Consider the following 19293-nt stretch of genomic DNA (forward strand, 5'->3'; position numbering starts at 1 on the left):
GAGCGCTCAGAAGCTGAATGTAGACCCAGGAGAGGCCCGCTGCTCCCGCCCGAGCCTTCCTGCGCCCCGGGACCCCGCGGGGGACATCGCGCGCCTTCTTCCTGACCCCCGACCCGTCCCCGACGCCCGCAGCCACCTGCCCCTGCCACCATCCGTCGCTTCTCGTCCCCGCCAGGCCCCGGCCCCGAGCGTCGCCAGCCCAGCCCCGCTGCCCCCTGCCCCGGGCCTGGGTGTTTTGAGGGAGGGCGTGAACGACCACCAAGGCAGAGCCTGGAGCTTGGCTGGGGTTGGGGCGCTGGGCTGGGGGCGCGTCCCGCTCCACCCGACCCGGACGACCAGCCGGGCTTGCGCCGCGCACTTCCTGTCCACGGCTCTTCCCGCCGTGCACGGCAGACGCTCGGAGAGAAGACGCGGAGCGGGAAGCGGCGGGGGCGTCGCGGGGTCCAGCGCGGGTTGAGGGAGAGAAAGGGGCTCACAGGCGAAGACGGCCGGGTCCAGGAAAGGGGGCGAGGGCCAGGCCGCGGATGCTTCGCATGCAAGCATACACACGCTCTTGCTCAGCTCGTGGTGACCCGTGTCTGGGGCGGCGGCGGGGACAGCAGCCCAAGTCCGGGCCCAGCTCTCCCTGACCTTTTTCTCTTACCGCCCAAGCTGCAAGTCACAGCACCCATTCCTTGGAACCCACGATTTAGTTAAAACATCGATGATAAACTTGACTGGAAGCAGTTTCCCTTGGCGAGGGATGGGGTGGGAGAAAGGAAAAAGAGAGAGAGAACGAGAGAAAGAGAGAGAAAAGGCGAGCCAAGGAGTCTGGCTCGAAAAGGGCAGGAAGCCCAGAGCGGAAAACTGGCCTCCTGTCCAAAGTTAGGTGCGCGGCGGGAGCGGCGCGGCCCTGGACGCGCGGGACAGGCGCAGCGCTGGGCCCCCCTCCCTCACACTCCCTGTCCCCGCCCCTGGAAACTTGGGCTTCCAGTTTTTGGCCTTGCTTCCAAGCTTTACAAGGTGGGAGCTGGGTGAACGGTCTCATCTCTCTGGTCGTTCTGTCTTAACGAATAGCGAGTCGGCGACGCCCAGATCGCCCCGCGACCCGCGCGGGCCGCCCGCGAGAGGCAGCCGACGGCCGCGTCCTCAATCATAAAAAGTCATTCCCGGTAACAAATAGTTTCGTTGGCCGGTGCCAGCGATACAGCTGTTTCTGTTTAAGCTTAAATACTTTCCAACAGTTTGGGCAGTAAAAATAAAGTCGGCCTCAGCCGCCTATAAGTGTCTGGTTTCCCCGCCCGGAGAAAGCCCACCCTCCGCCCTGGGCCCGGGTCGCTCTGCATGCCCCGCTCGCCCCCTTTTGGAATCCGCTGCCCGCCGTGGGCGACGGTTGCCCCAGCCCTGCACCGGCCGACCGAGCTCCTCGGCGGGCTCCGGGGACACCTTGGAGGCCGGAGGGATGGAGCCTGTCCGGAGCGGGCCGGAGGACCACACCCGCTTCGCCCCCGTCCTTCCCCCACCCCTCCCAAGCTCGCCTGCGCCCGCAAAGAGTGGCGGTTTCCCTTCAGATAGGGTTTCTGAAGCCTAGTCCCTGGGAGTTGTGTTTGCGTTGCGTGCCTTTACAGACCCGGAGTTTGCAGGAGGCGTGCAGAGGTCGATGGTTTCAGTTTCACGCTGAAAAAGTTAGCTCTCCTCCTCCTTCTTGGTGTTTCTCTTCTTTCCTTCTTTTCTCTTTTCCTTCCTTCCTTCCTTCCTTTCTCCCTCCCTCCCACTCTCCCCCTCTCCCCCTCTCCTCTCTCTTTCTCTTTCTCTCTTTTCCTCTTTGCCTAAACGCCTCCGAAGCTTGAAGTGGGGAAATGAAAACCCTGGCGCTGCCATGCACGGCCCCCTCCACTGGACGGGTATTTAGGAATTTTTTTCGCTTCCGCACCGCATTTTTCCGCCTGTCTTTATGCCTGGTGGTGAAAACGCTTGTTCTGAACAAAATTATCGCTTGTGAGGTGTCTGAGTTTGCAAACGTCGGGGATTCCTGTAGAGCCCATAGCAAAGGTGGAACTCGATCCAGAAGAAAAGGGAGAGGTATAGAATAATCTGAGACCAAGCTCCGTTCTTGTCGGCAGCAGACAAACTCAGTCCCGCGGAGGAAAGCAACCCCCGACTAGAGGGGTGGAGGGGTGGGTGTGTCTCTCGCCCTCGCCCTTCCCTGGCACACCCACCCCCAGCTGTCCGCGAGAGAGCAGGGTTGCAGAGAGTCGGAACGCAGGTCACTGGGCGCCCGGACTCTCCGACAGTTTGGAGACTAAGTGAGAGGTGGCAGTCTGAGAAATGGGTTTGCCGTCCGGCGCGACCCAGAGGGGCGGGGGAGGGGGCTCCTTGGTGGGCGCCGAAGGATGCCTACATGTGCCGGGAGAGGGCGCTAGCGTGGACCCGGGTGGAGGCGTCATTCTGGCCCAGTCGGGACCGGTCCTTTCAAACCGGTCAGCCGGTGACCCTGTCTTAGAAACCAAGGGATCGAGGAACCCCGCTCCCCACCTTTCTTCTTGAACCTCCCTTCATCACTCAATTCTCCACATCTCCCTTCTTTCCTCCACACAATCGCTTTTCTCCTTCAAAGTTAGATAATTACTTTCGCCACGTACATCCCTGGGAGTAAACACAACAAAGTTTCAAAGAACAAGAACCCTCTGCTCTTAATCCCACCTTTCCGCGGTCCTCGGCTGTGGCTGTCAGGTTCGAGTGCGCCGCCTCTGCAGTAAATAAGGTAACTGCTTCCTATTACTTTAGCCCCATATGGCTGCAATTTGAGTGTCTTTGGAGACAGTGCGTGTGTTGGGGCGGGGGGGGGGGGGGGGGAGTGAAAGTGGAAATCAAATGCTCTCAGATCGCATTTTTATGAAGGAAATTGTCGGCGATTCTTTTAGCAGCCTTCTCTCCTAGACCCCGGGATGAGCTGACCTGTTTCTTTGTGCTGACCGGTTTCTTTGTTTACCAAAATGCAGGCATCAGCCCACCTCCGGACACCTGCTTCCCTAACCCCTGGGTCTCCTGCCCAATTCTGCACTACTCTTGGTGACCTGGGCACATGGCCCCAACTTCCCTTCCCGACAAAGGGCCTCCAACCTGCTCCTGATGCCTGGGAGCCCGCCTGAGCCCTCAGTCCCAGTCTCAAGAAGGTGCCTGGACCATGTGCTCCACACCCCAGTCTCATTCCAGCCTGGGGTCCAGGGGCCCTCTTAGACCTCCCTGTGCCTGCTGCCCACGGACTCAGCCCGGGGAGGGAGGCTCGAGGCTGGCGAGGTTTGAGGGGAGGGAAGGAGACGGGCGGCTGGCAAGGCACTGGGCTCCTGGGTCGCCAGCCAGACCAGCAAGCCTCAGCACATCCTCTACCTCCAGGGTGAGGCCGGGCCTCGGCTCCTTCATTGGGAGCGTTTCAACTCCGCGGCTTGGCCAGCCTCGAATCTGCCTGGTCTTGGCCTCGGACACTGGAGGATTTGGAACCCAACCGTTTGCCTCCGGCACGACGGCGAGGCCGGCTGTGAAGTGAGCACGGGTGGCTGAGGCGTGGCCGTGTGGTCTGTGGCCTCGTATGCCCCAACCGCCCGTGGCCCGGGATCCCAGCAGGCATTCTCCAGCTCTGCCTCCTGGATGCCCAGGCCAAGGCCTGGTGCCTTCGGGGTGCTGATTGCCCGCTACTGAGGGGAAGCCGCAGGGGTAACCCAACACCCTGCAAAGAGGTCCGAAAACTCGACCTGGGCAGACTGGCTGGTGATTGGAGGTGGAGCTGCCAGGATTCTGGCCTGGGCTCCAGCCTCTAGATATCCCCTGGAGCAAGAAGTTGCCACCTCTCCTGTCCCACCTCCTCCAGAGTACTTTCAGACCATCCTTGTGAGAGAAACACTAGAGCACACTGCAAAGGATAAGAAGGGACTTACGTTACAATAATTTCCTACAGCCTGCACACACTCTAGAAGCCACAAAACCCTTGACTTCAGCCCCCTGAAATCACAGGAACCGAAATCAAGCACCCTCACTTTCCCTCCACAGGAAGGATAGCAGCCCCTCAGAGGCAAGCAACATCTATTGAGCAGTTGTCCTCTGGCACCTGCATTATCCCACTTAAGGTCCACAACAACCAGGTCAGATCAATTCCATCACCCTCATTTTACAGATGAGGAAAGGAGGCACAGTGAAGCCAAGTCACTTGTTCAGGGGCACACAGCAGGGGTGCTGCCTGAGAAGTCCTAAGCTCAAGTCTCTAATACTCTACAGCAAGGGCTTTGGACCTGCTGGATGCTTCAGTTCCTCCAGGACTGAAGGAAAGAATTCGAGGTAAGAAGGGCCCATGGAGCCTCCTAGAACTGGCCATAGAGGAAGCCAGCCAGGGGTCTCATTGCCAGAATCAGCGACCTGGTCCTGCTAAGCAGGGATCCTGCTCTGGGCCTTAGCAAAAAAGATGAGACTGGACCACCAGACATAGGGAGGAGTTCCAGGACCCAATCGACCCAGCTGGAGGCTGCATGTTCGTGGAAGTCTTTGTTTTTCCCTCATCATTGAGCACAGTGGCTAAAATTGTGGGCTCCAGGGCCAGCCTGCCTGGGTTCAAGTCTACTTACTAGCTGTGTGCCCTTGTGGAAGTTACTTAACCACTCTGTGCTTCAGCTCCCATAACTATATAAAAAGAAATATTAACATGTTTACCCCACAAGGTGGATGGGAGGGTTCAGTGGGATGTCATGTAAGCACCATCAGACTGTCAGGACAGGCAAATGCTGGATAAATATTACTATGTTACAGTTGTCGCTACTATTGGTGTTCTGGGACCAGGTCAGCCTAATGGTACCCGGCGGGTCTGGTTTGGGTGACTTTCCCCGGGGAACCCAGTGTCAGCATGAGCTGTCCCTACTTCCCACGAGGGGCACCCATGAAGAGGGAGCCGGATGCTCACCGACCCTCCCCGGGAAATCAACTGCGTGCTCCTCAGACAGTCTAGACTCGCCCGTTAGGGCGTCTGCCCCGGGACGCGTCCCACCAGGTGGGCTCGCCACCAGACGCACCCGCCACCCTCTCCGCGCGGAGGCCTCGGCGCACTGCGGGTGGGGTGCAGCGGCACGGCCGGAGCACGCGCACAGCGCCGGAGCCGGCACGCATGCGCGCACGCGCGCCGCGAGGTGGACCCCCACCCCCCCATCCTCTCCGGGAAGGGCGCCTTGCGTTGCTTGCGAAATCAGGAGCCGAGAGGCACCTTCGGCCGGCGGGGTACAGGGGGAGCTGGCTCCGACGTGGGCGGGAGAGCCGAGCGGCTGCACCCCTGTGCCCATCCTGCGGGGTGGAACGGGTCCGGGAGCGGGTGGGTCGAGGCGTTCTGTTCTGTTCCGGTCGCCCCTGGAGAAGGGGCTCAGAATGGATGGCCTAGGCACAGCCAGGCGAGACTGAGAGAGGCGAGGAGGGCGGTGGGGTGTGGGGGCAGAGCAGCGTGAAACAAGTGAGTGGCCTAGGAGGTCAAGCCCTTGGAACTCCGTCCAAGACGACAGCGTTATCAGAAGCCCCCTGGCCTGGGATGCTTGGGGCGCGCGGACTCTGCTGCTGCGTTGGCGCTCGCCCCGACGGCTCGACCCATTGGCAGCCTGTGATTCAAGATGCCGCAGATGGAGAGTTTGACCCTGGATTGTCTGCACGGAGAGAGCCTTGGCCTCGCGGTTACGGCATGGTCCGTGTGCAACCCCTCCCCTCCCGCGCCCCACTTTCCACCAGTCGGGTTCGCGCGGTCGTGTCCAGTTGAAATGGAGAGGGTAAATGCCAACCCTTGGGAAGGCAGGGAGCACGCACTCTCCCATGGGAAGACGCTGGGCGGGGCTGAGCGATGGATGGTGGCACCAGAGCCTGCGCTCAGCGAAGTCGCCTGGCTCCCTGGGCTCTCCAGAACCCGAGCTCCGCCAGGGTTGGCACTTCGGCCGCTGGTCGCCGCACTGTCCTTTCCATCCCCTTAGACGCCTCACAGGCTCTCCCCCGCCCCAGAGATGCTGTAGGGACGCCTCGAACTTCGGTTGGCGTTCCATGCGCTGTCTCACTTCCTACCCCAAGCGGAAGGAATTGAAGTGACTTATTGCTGGGACTCCTGGCATCTCAAGTTCGTTCCAAACTGGAGGTTCCTCAGCCAGCGCCATTTCTTCGCGAGGTTGTTAACGCTGAGAAGAGCCAAGGTCCAGTCTCTCCTTTTAGAGGTCAGAAAAACCGAGGTGCAGGAGCCTGCCGAGTCATTCGAAGAGGCACAAGTTGGGGGAGACGAGTCTAGGGTCTTCCAAAGCACCTCGGGGGGCAGAGGCGTCCACCGTACCGTTCGCTCTCCGCGGAGGTGGGCAAAGCGGGGGCCGTGGTGGGCGGCCGGCAGACCCTAGAGGCAGACGTTTGGGATTCGACCGAGAAAACGCGACGTCCGGCTTTCTTGCCTCCGATAGACGTTGGTGGAACCTCGGCTCTGATCAGTGCCTTTCCTTGCACCCTCCAGGACGGCGCTTCCGCGGTGCGCCCCCAGCCTTTGCCCCAGGAGGGGGCGCTGTCGGGGGCCCGACGAGGCCAGGCGAGCGTCGAGGCTGCGCGACCAGAGCGCGCCGACTCCGCGCACGCCCAGAAGCGGTGTTGCCTGTTCCAGGGCTACCGGAAAGCGCGCGGCCAGCCGCGGCTCCGTCCTCGCGCAAGCGCTTCACTGCCCCGGCGAGGCCTGTGTCTCTCCGGCCACCCTGGGCAGCGGGGTGACTCAGCCCCCAGGAGGAGGGTGCAGACGGCCACTCGGGCCGGGACACCCTTGCCAGAGTGCCAGAACGCCTTTTCTCGCAGCAGATGAAAGCCTCAGATCGGCTTCCCCGCCCTCCTCTAGGAAATCAAATTCAGGGGACGTGGTACCGTATTTACCCTCACAACTTCCTCCCTTGACATTTTGCACTCTCCAAGTTGAGGCAAAAGTAATTATGCAAACATCTGGGGCTGTCCTGCGCGGCTACCCGGCACCGTTCTCATTCATCTTGAAAGCCGCACTCCCTCATTTGCATAATAATAGCTTATCTAGAATAACATAGCAATCAGAGGCAAAATTAATTTTCTTTTCTTCACTAGTCCTTGAGATCCCGAAAACGGAGGCTTACGGCAAGAAAAACTGATTTTGCCAAGAGCGCAGGGTTCTCGAGGACCAGGGAGAGATGAAGTTTGAAGTGGTGGAAATGTGATGTTCATGCCCAGTTTCTGTATTTTTCTGGTTTCAGCCGTAGAGTTTAGCTACTTTTTGGCCAAACGGGTGGAGGGCTGAGCCGCCACAAGAAGCCCCGCAGACACTGTCTTTCACCCCATCCATCGTGGGAGGTTCCGCGGCCCCGAAAACAGGGACACCATGGACTGTGGCTGTGGGTACTGGAGGCGACTTGGAAGGTGGCTCGGGACGGGGAGAGGGTAGACCGGCGGCCTGAAGTGGATTACGGAGCTGTCTGGCCCACCAGCGCTCTGGGCCTCTGGTCTGGCCCCCTCCCGGACTCAGTTGCCCACCCTTTGGACAGATGAGAGGAAGCACTTCCTTGCTCTGGGATGGTCGCCGCGCCGACCGGGGCAGCAGAAGTCTTCCGATTCAAAGCAGAAAAAAGGGTGTGTGGGTGGTGGTGAGGGCATTATGTGGAGGAAACATCTTTTATACATTAAAAAATCTTTTTGATCTTTTTAATATGAAGAGGAGTGGGAGGGAGAAATCCACAAATAAGTCTGGTAAATGAATTTGGACCAGAATTGTAATCGCGGGACCACTTTCAGGACAATTCTGGGCTCCAGAGGATTTTTTGCAGTAGAACTTGTCCCCTCTACGGCCGCCCTCTCCCCTCCTCCAGTAAATAGTTCGGAGGGTGAGCAAGGTCGCAAAACGGTGGGAGATCCGCCGAGATCCCGAATCCCTCTGTGGGCAAGAACTCCCTATCTCTTCCGAAAAGATGCAAGTTTTACGTTTAAGGAGTGATGGCAGTTCAGGCTTGCCACCAAGATGCCACCATCGTGGTCACTTCTTTTAAAATAATTCTTAAGTTCCTTTTAAAATCAGGGTTGCAGGAGGAAGCGAGATTAGGAGTTGCTGCGTGTGGAGCAACTTGCAGAGAGAGATGGACAGGCAGGAGGGGAAAATGGGCGGCGGATTAGTCCCACTGTCGAAGGACCGGACCGCTGTTTCCGCGGGAATGGAGGAGGGTGCCTAGGGACTGTGGGGCGCGGGAGGGGGTGTCTCTGGAGATTCGGGGCTGCTGGGTTGGGAGAGGGAGGCCTCCCTGCATCTCCTTCCTCTTTCCTCTGCGTTCATTCACACTGCCTTTTGAACGCGGTCTCCATTCTGACTTCTTTACGCCTCCCTGGGTGTATTATCTTTGTAGCGGTGTCTATGAATCACAGCTTCTTCCCTGGGGGGCGGAGCGCCCTTGGGGAAGGGCGCCCTTAGAATGCCCGAGTAAAGAGTTTAGCCGCCCCCAAGTCTTTTCGTAGCCAAGAAACGCAGGGGGAGTTGAGATTCCAGGCCTCCCAGTCGCAGCTCCAGGTTTCAGCCTCAATTTCTCCCTTTGGGAGAGTAGGGAGGACGCGGAATGAAGAGTAGAGAAAGGGGCCAGCCCTGAGCCTTGCAGGCCGTTGCGGGTTCTACTGCTTCCGAAACCTCTGCAATCTGCAGGAGAAGGTCTCCAGCCGACCTCGTTCTCCGGCCAGCTCCGGAAGTTCTAGGGCCGTGGATCCCGGAACTGTGCTCCCCAGTCTTCCCACCCCCAAGCTGAGGGGAAGGGTTGGAACTCTCGGGCCCTCGAGCAGCCTCTCCTCCTGAGGGGGGCGCCATTCAGCCTGCAAGGGCCCCAGCAATGGCTTCGTTTGCCCCAGAGCCGGAGCCAACTGGGGCCCAGCCGACCGACAACAAAGAGCAGCCCACCCAGAAAGAGAGCTGCTGGCCGGGCTGGAAGGGCGCCCCCCCCGGGCTGGGGGCACGGGGCGCCAGGCTTGGCCTCCCAGTGCGGGGCGTCGGGGTGGTGAGCTTTCCCCCCAGGAGTCGGAAACTTCTAAGAGCAAATTCCTGAGTCCGGTCAGGCGAAAAGTTCGCGCCCCACTTTCGACCAGTTGGGTTCACGCGCTGTCGTGTCCAGTTGAAACGGAGAGGGTGAGCGCAGCGGGGCGGGGGATCCCTGAGGTCCAGCTAGGCTTTAAAGGCGCCCGGACCACTCAGAAGCTGATGGGGGTGTCGCCTGTCTCGGCTGAGGAGTGAGCTGGCAGCGAAGAGGGAAGTGGCCAGGAAGAAAAGGGGAAAAGGGCACAGATTGGAGAGGGAGTTTGGGGGAGATGACTTGGAGCCTCAGACAAAGCCTACCCCCCTCCCCACCATGGGGTACTCAGAGCCTGTAGGCCAACCCCAGTGCCCCCTCCAGCTGCGGCTCTCCACACTGCTCAGCCCCTGTTCCGAGTTCAGCAGAATCGGAGGAAGCACCTTCAGTGCGTGCACCGCAGGAAGATCAGGATCCTCTCTGGAAAATCAGTATTCCCACCTGACAGCTGAGCAGGTCCTTTCCCATTCTGTTACTATGACAGGCACCTGTAATAGACCCACATGGAGAGTACCTTGGATCCCAGGAAATCAGGACTCCATACTACACACACACACTACTACTGTTTTTCCAAGATGAGGAAAAGGGTCCCAGACTCAGTTTCCAAGAGCAAGGCAGTGTTTCTTCCAGCCTCGGTGGGTTCAGGCACTCCCCTTCCCTGGAGGAAAAGCCCCTGGGGGCTGTCTACACTGGAGCTCCCAGGGATGCTCAGGGAACCCAGTCACCTGAAAACCCCCAGGACCGGGGTTGCAGCAGGGGGCGGGGCAGGGTGAAGATGGGGCCAGGCAGGAGCTGGAGAGTGCTGACTGGAGGAATTTAGGCAAGGATAGGTTGACACCTACCAACCAACGCCCAGGGGAGCCTGCTGGGGAGTGCTTGGGAACACCTGTTTCTACACTGGCTCAAATGTACCTGATGATTTATGGTTGTGTGTATCCCAGAGCCAGGTGCCCAGCCTGGCACAAAAGGGTGTGCCAGAGTGGAGGGAGCGGACAGATGTAGCTACCATCCACTGAGCAAGGTCTGCTTCATGCCAAGCTCTGTCCTGGATGCCTCCCGGACTCTTCACTTCTATTCCTTATCACAGCCTTTAGGGGGAGGCTTTATTAGCCACATTTAAAGATGGGGAAACAGGCTCAGAGGAGTTAAGTAACTTCCCGGTGACCAAGTTAAGCCACAGGACAAGGCTCCACCTAAGTCTGTCACCCAGGAGTTGAGAGACTTAAGAGGGAGTGTCAGGTGTGCAACCTTGCTGGTGTGGAGCCAGGCTCAGCAGTGAGCCACATACCGCCCTGCTCCAAGTCAGAGTCATGGGGTTTGGCGTGAGAGAGCCACCGGGGGTGGGGGTGGAGGTAACTGGCTCTTGGACTTCCCAGACTCTGGGGAGACCATGAGCCCAGTAGCCTGGGGCCAGAACTTGACAGAGTTTTCCTGCCTCTGGCCCCCTTCTTTCCCAACCACCCTGGCAGAGCGACTAGGTGCCATCAATGGTGGTGAGTTCCAAGCACTGGAACAGCCAGTCAGGCAGCCACCCTGGGTCTCTATGTGCCAGCTGCAGGGTTCCTGGAGCATCAAGCCACGGAGACATGAAAGCCTGTGCCCAGGCTGCCGCTGAGACGCACCTGCATGACCCAAAGAGCAGTGGATTGGAATGAAAAGATTTGGGTCCAGACCTGAGCTTGCTCTGCCTCTGGCTAGCTGAGTGCCTTGGACAAGTCATTTTCTTTCTCCCAACCTCAGTTTCTCCATGTAAAATGATCATTTGGAGCAGGCAGCCTTGGAGAAGCCTGTCTAGGCTCTACATTCCGTACACTGAGGGTTGTCCCAGCAGGTTTATTGGGATTTCAAAACCTTTAGAAAATACCTGTTAACCTTTGACGGTTGACCACTGGACCATCGCCTCAGCCAGTACACAGAACCCTGGAGTTTGTGACTGCCCGGAAAGTACAGGAACTCCTAGTGAGAGCAGTGAATTCCTGTCCCAGCTGTGCCAGCTGCCCAACGACGCCAGGCACAGAGCTACCAAACACCTAGCTAGGGGGCCCAGGAAGGCAAGAAAAAGAGTCCAGAGGAAGTGCTGGGTGACCAGACCACCTCTCCAGTCCCAGCCTCCACGGGGGCCAACGGAGGGCATTATCTTCCCTCCAGCTCCCGCATCAGTGCTAAGCTGCTGGAGGCACAGCCGCAGCCCGGACTAATTCCAGGTACATTCTATAGGTGGCATCATGCTACTGAAAATGGCCTTCTCAGAGGGGAGAGGCTCTCTCCACGGCTTCTCCAGGCACTGGGGAGGCCAAGGCAAGGTTGACACAGCCCCAGTCCAGACTTCCTGGAGAGGAGCACCTGAGGTGCCAATGGAGTGTGTAAGGAGGACGGTTCTCTCAGTCTCTGGGGGCAACTGGTCTAGGCATAGGCTCCTCCAGGACCATCAGCCCGGGAGTCTCTGGAAGTCTCTCATGCCAGCTGCAAACGGTAGGAGGAAAAAAAACCTCAGCTCCGAACACGGTGGGGAGTGCTGGGTGGGCTATATGGGATATCGAACAACATTCACCCAAAACCCGATGCTCTGCCATCCGGCCGGCTGGCAGAACTGCGTCAGCATACCTGTGGGAGGCTCCTCCCCCGTCCCCAGATGTCCAGACCTCTGCCCGGAAGAAGAGAACAAAACCCCTCTCCTGGTGGGCGAGAAGACGGGCCAGAAGTGGGGAGGGATACGGCAAGCAGAGCAACCCGCTGGAGGCAGGACTTTGGGGTCACTGGCACTGGCAGGAGCTGAAGTGGCAAAAATTGACGGGATGTCCTGGGGCTCCACCCTGAGCCACCCTCTCCTCTCAAAGACACCCCTTGCGGCCCCTCCTCCCCCCTAGCAGCCGTCTTGATCCCGCCTACGTGGGCCCAATCCGGTAGCTGGGCCGCGGAGCCTCCGGGCCCGTCACTGAGAGCAGCACGCGGCCTGCAGTCAGAGAGCAGGGCCGGTACAGAGATGACAGAGAGAGGTGTGACAGCGACGCCTCTCACCACTCCCTCTCGCCGCCCAACCGGCTCCAGGCTTCCCGCGCCGGCCCGGGGAACCGAGCCCGTGGGTCCTCCGCTGCCACCGCTCCCGGTCTCCTCGCCGCCCCGACCACACGCAGCTACCGCTCCGCGAGCCCCGGCCTGGGACCTCGGCCAGGCCTGGCGTCAAGGGGGTCGGAAAAATGGGGCGCCAGATCTCAGATGACCGCTGACGGGCCAGGCCTTGGGAGACAGCTGGAGGAAACCTGAACCCCCAAATCACAGTCTCGGTCTCTTTCCTCCCAACCACCCCCCGCCCCCCCAGGCGTTCGGCTCTGTTTCTCGGGGTCCTGGGCCTTTGCTCAGACTGATCACAGACTCGCTCACATTATTTTTTTTAAAACAAAAGCAATTAGATTTCAACCCCGGTTCATTTGCATGTGCACCTCGGAAACAGTGGGGGAGGGGGCTGCGGGAGGGAAGGAGGCGGGAGCCTGGCGGCGGCAGGTTACACCTTCCGAGCGCCACAGCTGGGCCGGGCTGCCACTGCGCCGGCCACATCTGGCCTGGCCGCGCGGCCGCCGCGGCCCCCTCCCCGCCGGCTCCCGGGCCCGCGCGCCGCAGCCCGTTCGGCGGCGCGCTCATCGATCGCCGGGGCCGCGGCCCGGCGAGCGGAGAACAAGGTATAGCCTGTATTTAGGTTCCTGCCCTTATATGGCGATGTGCGCGAGCGCCCGCCGAGCGGCCGCACCATATAAGGGCACGCAGCGGGCGCCGGGCTGAGCTGGTGCGCTCTCATTGGCCCGCGCGTCTCTCGGCAACGGGCTCTCACGAGTGGAAACCAGCCAGCCGCCCCCGCCTGCTCCCCGCCCTCTCCCTTTCTTTCTCCCCCTGAGTCCCGGCCTTTCGCCTCGGCACCCCCTCCTTGCCCATCCCCATTTTTGCCTGCACCCTCTCCCCAAGTTTTCTTCCCGCGGTCGTCCCCCTCCCCCTCTGCCTCGTTGTCATTCTCCTCCTCCTGCTCGGCCTGTCCTCGCCCCCTCTGCGCACGCTCCCGCTTCCACCCCACGCACCCTCCTCCCCAAACTCGGCGAACAGCGGCGGAGGAGCGGGAAGGCCCGGATGCGGGAGGGGCGCTCGAGGGGGGGGTGGTTGTACGTCGCTGCTGCGGTAGCCGCGGCAGCATCAGGTCCACGGCGTGTGCGCACGGGGCCCTGGGAACAGTCCGAATCTTCCTCCCACACACACACACTCACCTCCCCTGCCCCAAAGGTAATCAGAGCAATTCGCTGCCGAAGAAATGTGCTGGCGGGGCTAGGGATGTGCTAAACCACAAACAGCCCTGGGTACCACCAAATTACCATCTCCCAGGGTTTCCCTTCGGGCTGGATTTCTGAATGCAGTGGTAATAATGATAAATCGATGTCTCATTTAAAGGTTACTTTAAAAACCTGCCAGTTGTTGGAGGGGGGAACCCTGCGTGCGGGGAGAAAAATGCACTGAAAGAGCTACCCTCGGGTTTCCAGGCAGAATGCAGTGAAGCGGTGGTTGCAGGGTCAAGTGCCCAGCGCTGGGCCCACCCATGGGGTGGGAGCCCGCGGAGGGAGGAGACATCACCATTCCTCTTGGGATGAGGCTCCGGATCGCCTCAAACTCGGGCAGCAAAGGCACCGCGGTTCTGGGGGCTTCCCTCGCCCCCTCCCTCACGCTCAAAGGCGCGCGCACGCGCACGCAAGCACAGGTGTCCGGCTGACCCCTCCCTGGCAGTCGCCAGTTTTGAAGCGCCTATTCCCTTAGCGATGCTGCAGCGACCGGAGCCACCACCTCGGGGACCCACTCCTGTCCCCAGGGGACACAAAAGGGACAGCTAAGACAATGGGTATCCTAGCGCCCTGGGGACGTTGCCTGTGACCGAGCCGCCTCTTGGGCTGCTGCCTCGCGGAGGTGTGGAGCGATGCCCCCTACTGGGAGGCCTGCGCCTGGAGCACAGCGCAGGTGGGGGTCGCACAGGAGGCCGGCTGGGGTGGGGGATGGGAAGCGGGGCAAGATGACCCGCGTGACCTCCGCGGGCCTCCAGCGGCATCCTTCCCCGCCCTTGCCTTTCTTCCCCTCCAAATCTCAAATTCCCCAACCTGACCCCTCCTGGGGGTAGGTGGTGGAAGCGGACACTGCCAGGGATCGCGGGTGCAAGATAGAGAAGGGCGCTGCCTGCTGGATCGGGTTAGCTTCGGCCGCCGCCTCCTTCTCGCTGTTTCTGCGGAAGGAAGCTCTGCGGCCGCAGCAGCCCTTGGTGCCAGCACGATCCCTTCCTGACCTTGGCTGAGATTTGCTGCCTCGGTGTTTTGCCTAGCAGAAAGCACAGTCCCCGTCCTGAACAGGGACTGGGGATGCCCTCGGGGCAGAGGGTTTGCCTGGGTCTGCGCCCAGCGCCGAACCTCTGCTATGGAGATTTCTCCGAGCTCTGGAAAATCGGTGGACGCCCAGGTGCAGCCTCTGGATGGCCCCGCATAGCCCATTCGTGCCCCGCGCCTGCCCACGCCCATATAGCCAAGTCGTTTATATTAAATCTTCATTCCCAAGTCTCTGTGTGCTTAGTTAGGTACACGGATACCTTCGCTCAGCGTGGGGAGGGGGGATGCGGGCCCCTAGATATCCTCCGACTCCCCCCCCCCCCCCCGCCCCGGGCACAGGGACTTGTCTCCTTAAGTGCGCTGCTTCTCCACTCTTAAACCGCAAGAGCAGAAGCCGCTCTCTAATCTGGAAACCCCTTTCCCTAACCTGTTGGCTCCTGGCCCCTGCCCTCTTATTTATTGAATTTGAAATTTCCAGCCAGTGGTGGTGAAATCACCGAGTCGAGCAAGCGGTTGGCGGGAGGGGTGAGACAGAAACTTGCATATAGGGAAAAATAAAGCTCCGAACTTACAGACACACCTCCCCCCTGCCAGCCCGGCCCACTCTGGGCCTGGGTTCCTCCGGGTTGGGGGAGGAGGGGACTATGGCCCCGCTCGACTTCGCCAAGTGGTTCCGACTCCGGAGCCCGACCCCACCCACGGGTCCTCTTTTCGCACTTTTCGTTTATTCCTCAGCAACCTCAGGCCTGGGGTTCCGGGGGCAATTTCCTCCCCGTCCGGTGCGCCCCCAGGCCCTGTCCTGAGCTCGCGCCCCGGGCCAGGTCTCCAGCTCCCCCTGGACGCCCCTCTCCAGAGCCCCGGGCTCCCCTCGGCGGCCAGAGAAGCGTGCTGGGGCCGGTGTGCCAGGGAGCCGCAGAGTGGCCGCCGGCGCCTCCTCGGCGCAGGCGGCTCTCTGCTGGGCGGAGGCGGGGGTCGGGGAGCGGCTCCCTGCGGAGAGGAGGGTGGGCGCGCGGCACCTGCTGAGCTGCCGCCGCCGCTGCGGTTTATGGCGCCAGAGGATCCACCCGGATCTTCTCCGCGGAGTTCCGGGCTTGGGTCGTTTTGTAGTCGGCACGCACACAGCTTTTTTATTTGTTTTTTATTTTTCTGCGAGGGGACACCAGGGCTGTCCAGCCTAGCTCCAACGCCGGGGTGGGGGTGGGGTGAGGACCGTGACATCTACATGGGTGGGGGCGGCACGCGGTCACCGAGGTCAGCAGCTCATTAACATTTCCCCACCCGGGCGCCGCGACCTCGCAAGGGCACGGGACATGCGGGATGGGGGTGAGGGACAGACCGAGAGAGCCCTCCATGCACTGCCCTCCTGCCACCTTCCACCCATGTGCCCTTCCGCCGGCAGGTAACCGCCCCTCCCCCTCCCCGCTCGCCCCCGCTGCAGCCCCTGCTCCCAGGTGCCCGCGAGGGTCCGGGCGCCCAGGCGGAGAGTCCCTGGGCGGGGCAAGTGAGCGGGGCTGCGGGTGGACTGCGGCGCCCGCCCCCGCCCGTGGCAGCGTGGCGACTGGCGCCGCTTTGGCAGCCATTTTCTGCAGCTGCAGCGGCCGGGGCTCTGCGGAGTGAGGCGGAGGCTGCAGCGCCAGAGAGAGGCGGCGGAGACAGAGGGGCGCGGTGTCACCGGCGGGGGTGGGGGCCAGTCGGTGGCAGGAACGGGGGCCAGGGGCGCGCCGTGTCGCCGGCGCCCCGCGCCCCTCCCCCTGCTGCATTGCAGGCAGAGCGGGGCCGCTCCGCGTGGCGAGAGCCTGCGATCCCACCCTTTCCCCGCCATCTTGTACCCGGGCTGGCGCCTTCCCAAAGCGGAGCTGCCGCAGACAAAGCCCGCCCCCGGCCCGCGGGGGCCCCTGCAGCCCACCCGGGCTGGGCGGCCTGAGGGCCCCGGGGCCCGCGCCCACGCCCCGCCCCTCCCGGGGGGCCCCTGCGCCCCCCACCCCAAGGCAGACTCAGCGAGCCATGGCCACTCGCCCAGCCCCAGAGGGTCACCGGGACCCCACTTCCATGCTGGTTGCCAGGCTGGACCCGCGCCCTCGCCGAAGCCCACCCTGGTTGCGGCAAGGGGGAGTTCCCTGCAGGCACGGCGGTGTCGAGGGCTGGGCACTCTCCTAGTCCTGAGTCCTCTCTTCCGATTGTGTTGGTTGCAGGGTCACTGGTCCTGGAGCCCCCCGCCGCCCGCCCCGCGTAGTGCCAATCTCACGCCCGCATTCTTCCACTGAGGAACCTCAAAGAAGACTGCAGATCCCCCTCGCTCGCTTCCCCAGAAGCAGCTGCTGCAAACGGAAAATTCAGCACTCCATTTTCTGGGATGGCAGTGCTGTCGCCCCAATCCCCCAGCTTGCTCAGGCCCTTGCCTGACGCCCCTGCACAGGACCTCCAGACCTAGGGGTTTGTGGGGCTGTGGGGGAGAGTGAGGCACCGCTTCCTCAGCCCAGAGAACCCTGGAGAACCTGGCGCCTGCCAGCCTATGCCAAGTGCCTCGCTATGCTTTCGTAGGGAATTTGCTCCCTGAAGACTCCATTTCCCATTCCTAAGTCCCCAGCGCCTGGGGTGGGGTGGGGTGGGGTGGGGGCACCCAGGGTCCCCAAAAGCTGGTTGGGTTTCGTCGGGACCACTCTACCCCGGGGGAACACGTGGCCACCGGCTCTGGCGCCCTCCTTCCTCTTCCAGCTACCCCTTGAAAGAGTCCCATGTCCCGGTCTACCTAGACTCCCAGGAGTGTCTGACTGGAAGGGTCAGTGGTAGAAGAGGAAACGAGGCTGGGAGAGGGGAGTGACTGATGCAAGGTCATTCAGCAGCTTAGTGGCAGAGCTGGACTCTTCTTCACACCCCGCTCCCCTCCCGTTGTTTCTTTCCAATCCCAAGATCAAAGCCCGGGCTGGCTGTGGACGGGAGCTCCCCGCTCGGAGTACTCTCGGCCGACATCGGGACCGCGGCGGGAGGGGGTTGGGCACTAGCAGGTGGGGAGCGGCCAGTCTGCTGGTTCACACCCGAAAACTGGGTTTCCCCAACCAGACTCCTGCTGCCCCCCACCCCCCAGGGTCGCCTTCGAGGGTGGAAACAAAGCACCCTGGGGTGGCCCCTCCAACGCCACTGGCGGGGTTCAGTCCTCCCGCACCAACTGCCAGCCCGCGTGGATTCCGAGCCCGGCTCCGGAAACCAGTCTGACCACTTCGCCCATTTCCCAAGCCTCCCCGAGCGGCGGGCGGCCTGCTCCCAGCGCGGGTGAGCCCGCTCGGCCCCAGCCTCTGCTTCCCCTGGGATGAATGGATTTGCCCGGAAGGCGGGCGGCAAAGGGACACTCCCGTCCCCGCGCTGGGGGCTCCCCACCCCGTCTCCCCCCATCGCGAAAACCGGTGCTTGGAAGCTCCACTCCGGGGCCGCGTCGCCTCTCACCCGCGGGGTCAGCCGCCTGGCCTCGACGACCCCGTGCAAAGCGGTCTCCTGCTCTCGCCCAGTGCGCGGACGGCCCTGGGGGCGCTTACAGTCGTGTTGGGACATAGAGCTGAGCCCCAGAACCTAGTCACTGCTGCGTGGGAGGCTGCGTGGGGTCACAGCGTTGCCCTGTGGGACCGAGGCGCAGAGAAGGGACCGACCTCAAGGGGACCGCGGGCGGGAATCATCCCCGCCGAGGTGGGAGGGTGGGCGTGTGGCCCCGCAGCCCGCCCTGCGCACGTGTTTCAAGGGCTCCGCGAGCAATTTACCAGATCGCCCCCAAGAAAGCCACTGTATCTCCACGTCCAGCCCTCTCGATGAGAACCCCCCCTAGAGGGCAGGGCCGAGCTGCCCTGGTCCCACCCACCACATATCGACCGCGTTGGAGCGCGCCAGCTGACCCCTGGCCCCCCGGCGGGAATGGTACGTGGCCGCGGGGCCGTGGTCTCGGCCAGGTGTGGAACTGGCTCCGTCGCTGTGCCCGGCTGCGCTGCGGCGGCTGCGGGGACGAGAAGGGAAAATGGCTGGCCGCCAGGTCGCCGGGCCGGGCCGGGGACGGAGGGAGAGCAGGCAGGCACGCTGGGTGAAGAGCTCTGTCGGGCGGCCACAGTGACTCCTCGTGCCCGGCCGGCCAGCGGAGCCAGCTTTGCCGAGTCAGCAGGGCCGAGGTGCGGCCGGCGCGCTTCTTCTGCGAGCCCCGCCCCATTCCCATCCCCACCTCGCTCTTTGGAGGGAAAAGGGAAGGCAGTCGACGCCCACAGGCAAAGTTGGTGGTGTGCTTGGGTGTCCTCCCGGACCGGCCCACCGCTCCCAGCTCCCTGTTGGTTCCCCTCCCCCACCGCAGTTAACCTGGGGAGGGGGCTGAGCAGAGCTGTCTGCCCTTGGAGCACCTGCTCCCTCCTCACAACAGGCATAATAGCTTGCTTATTTCTCTTAGGTCAGGTAGAAAGGTTTTAAAAAAGCAGGTGGGGTGGGATGCGGTAGCAGGAATTACAAGGAAAGGTACTTGTCACTCTTTCATCCCCAGCCAAGTAAAAGCTGTCTCCCTTCTGGTAGTATTGGGGGGTTCTGGAGGAACCAAGGGTGAGGGTACAGGTCACATTCAACAGACCATGGCAGAGTACGGGCTGGGGGTCAGCCCCATTGGCTGGGGAACCCTCTTGCCAAGGCTGTGTCCCCCAGAACTTGGAGCCCTGCCCCCTTAAGCAGAGCCCAAAAGAAAAGGAAGAAAGTTGCAGGGAAGCTAGATTTAAGGGTGGTTAAGGACGAGCAGTCGACAATTAGCCCTGCCCTAGAGTGGGCAGGGCAGGACATCTGCGGGATTCCTAGGCCCACGATGGTCTTCAGAAATCATGGAATGAATTCCTGCTTGGGTTGGAGAGTGACCT

Source organism: Ceratotherium simum, chromosome 16 (genome assembly GCF_057802395.1).
Source record: "Ceratotherium simum simum isolate JZ-2026a chromosome 16, ASM5780239v1, whole genome shotgun sequence".
In the NCBI taxonomy this organism is placed as follows: domain Eukaryota; kingdom Metazoa; phylum Chordata; class Mammalia; order Perissodactyla; family Rhinocerotidae; genus Ceratotherium; species Ceratotherium simum.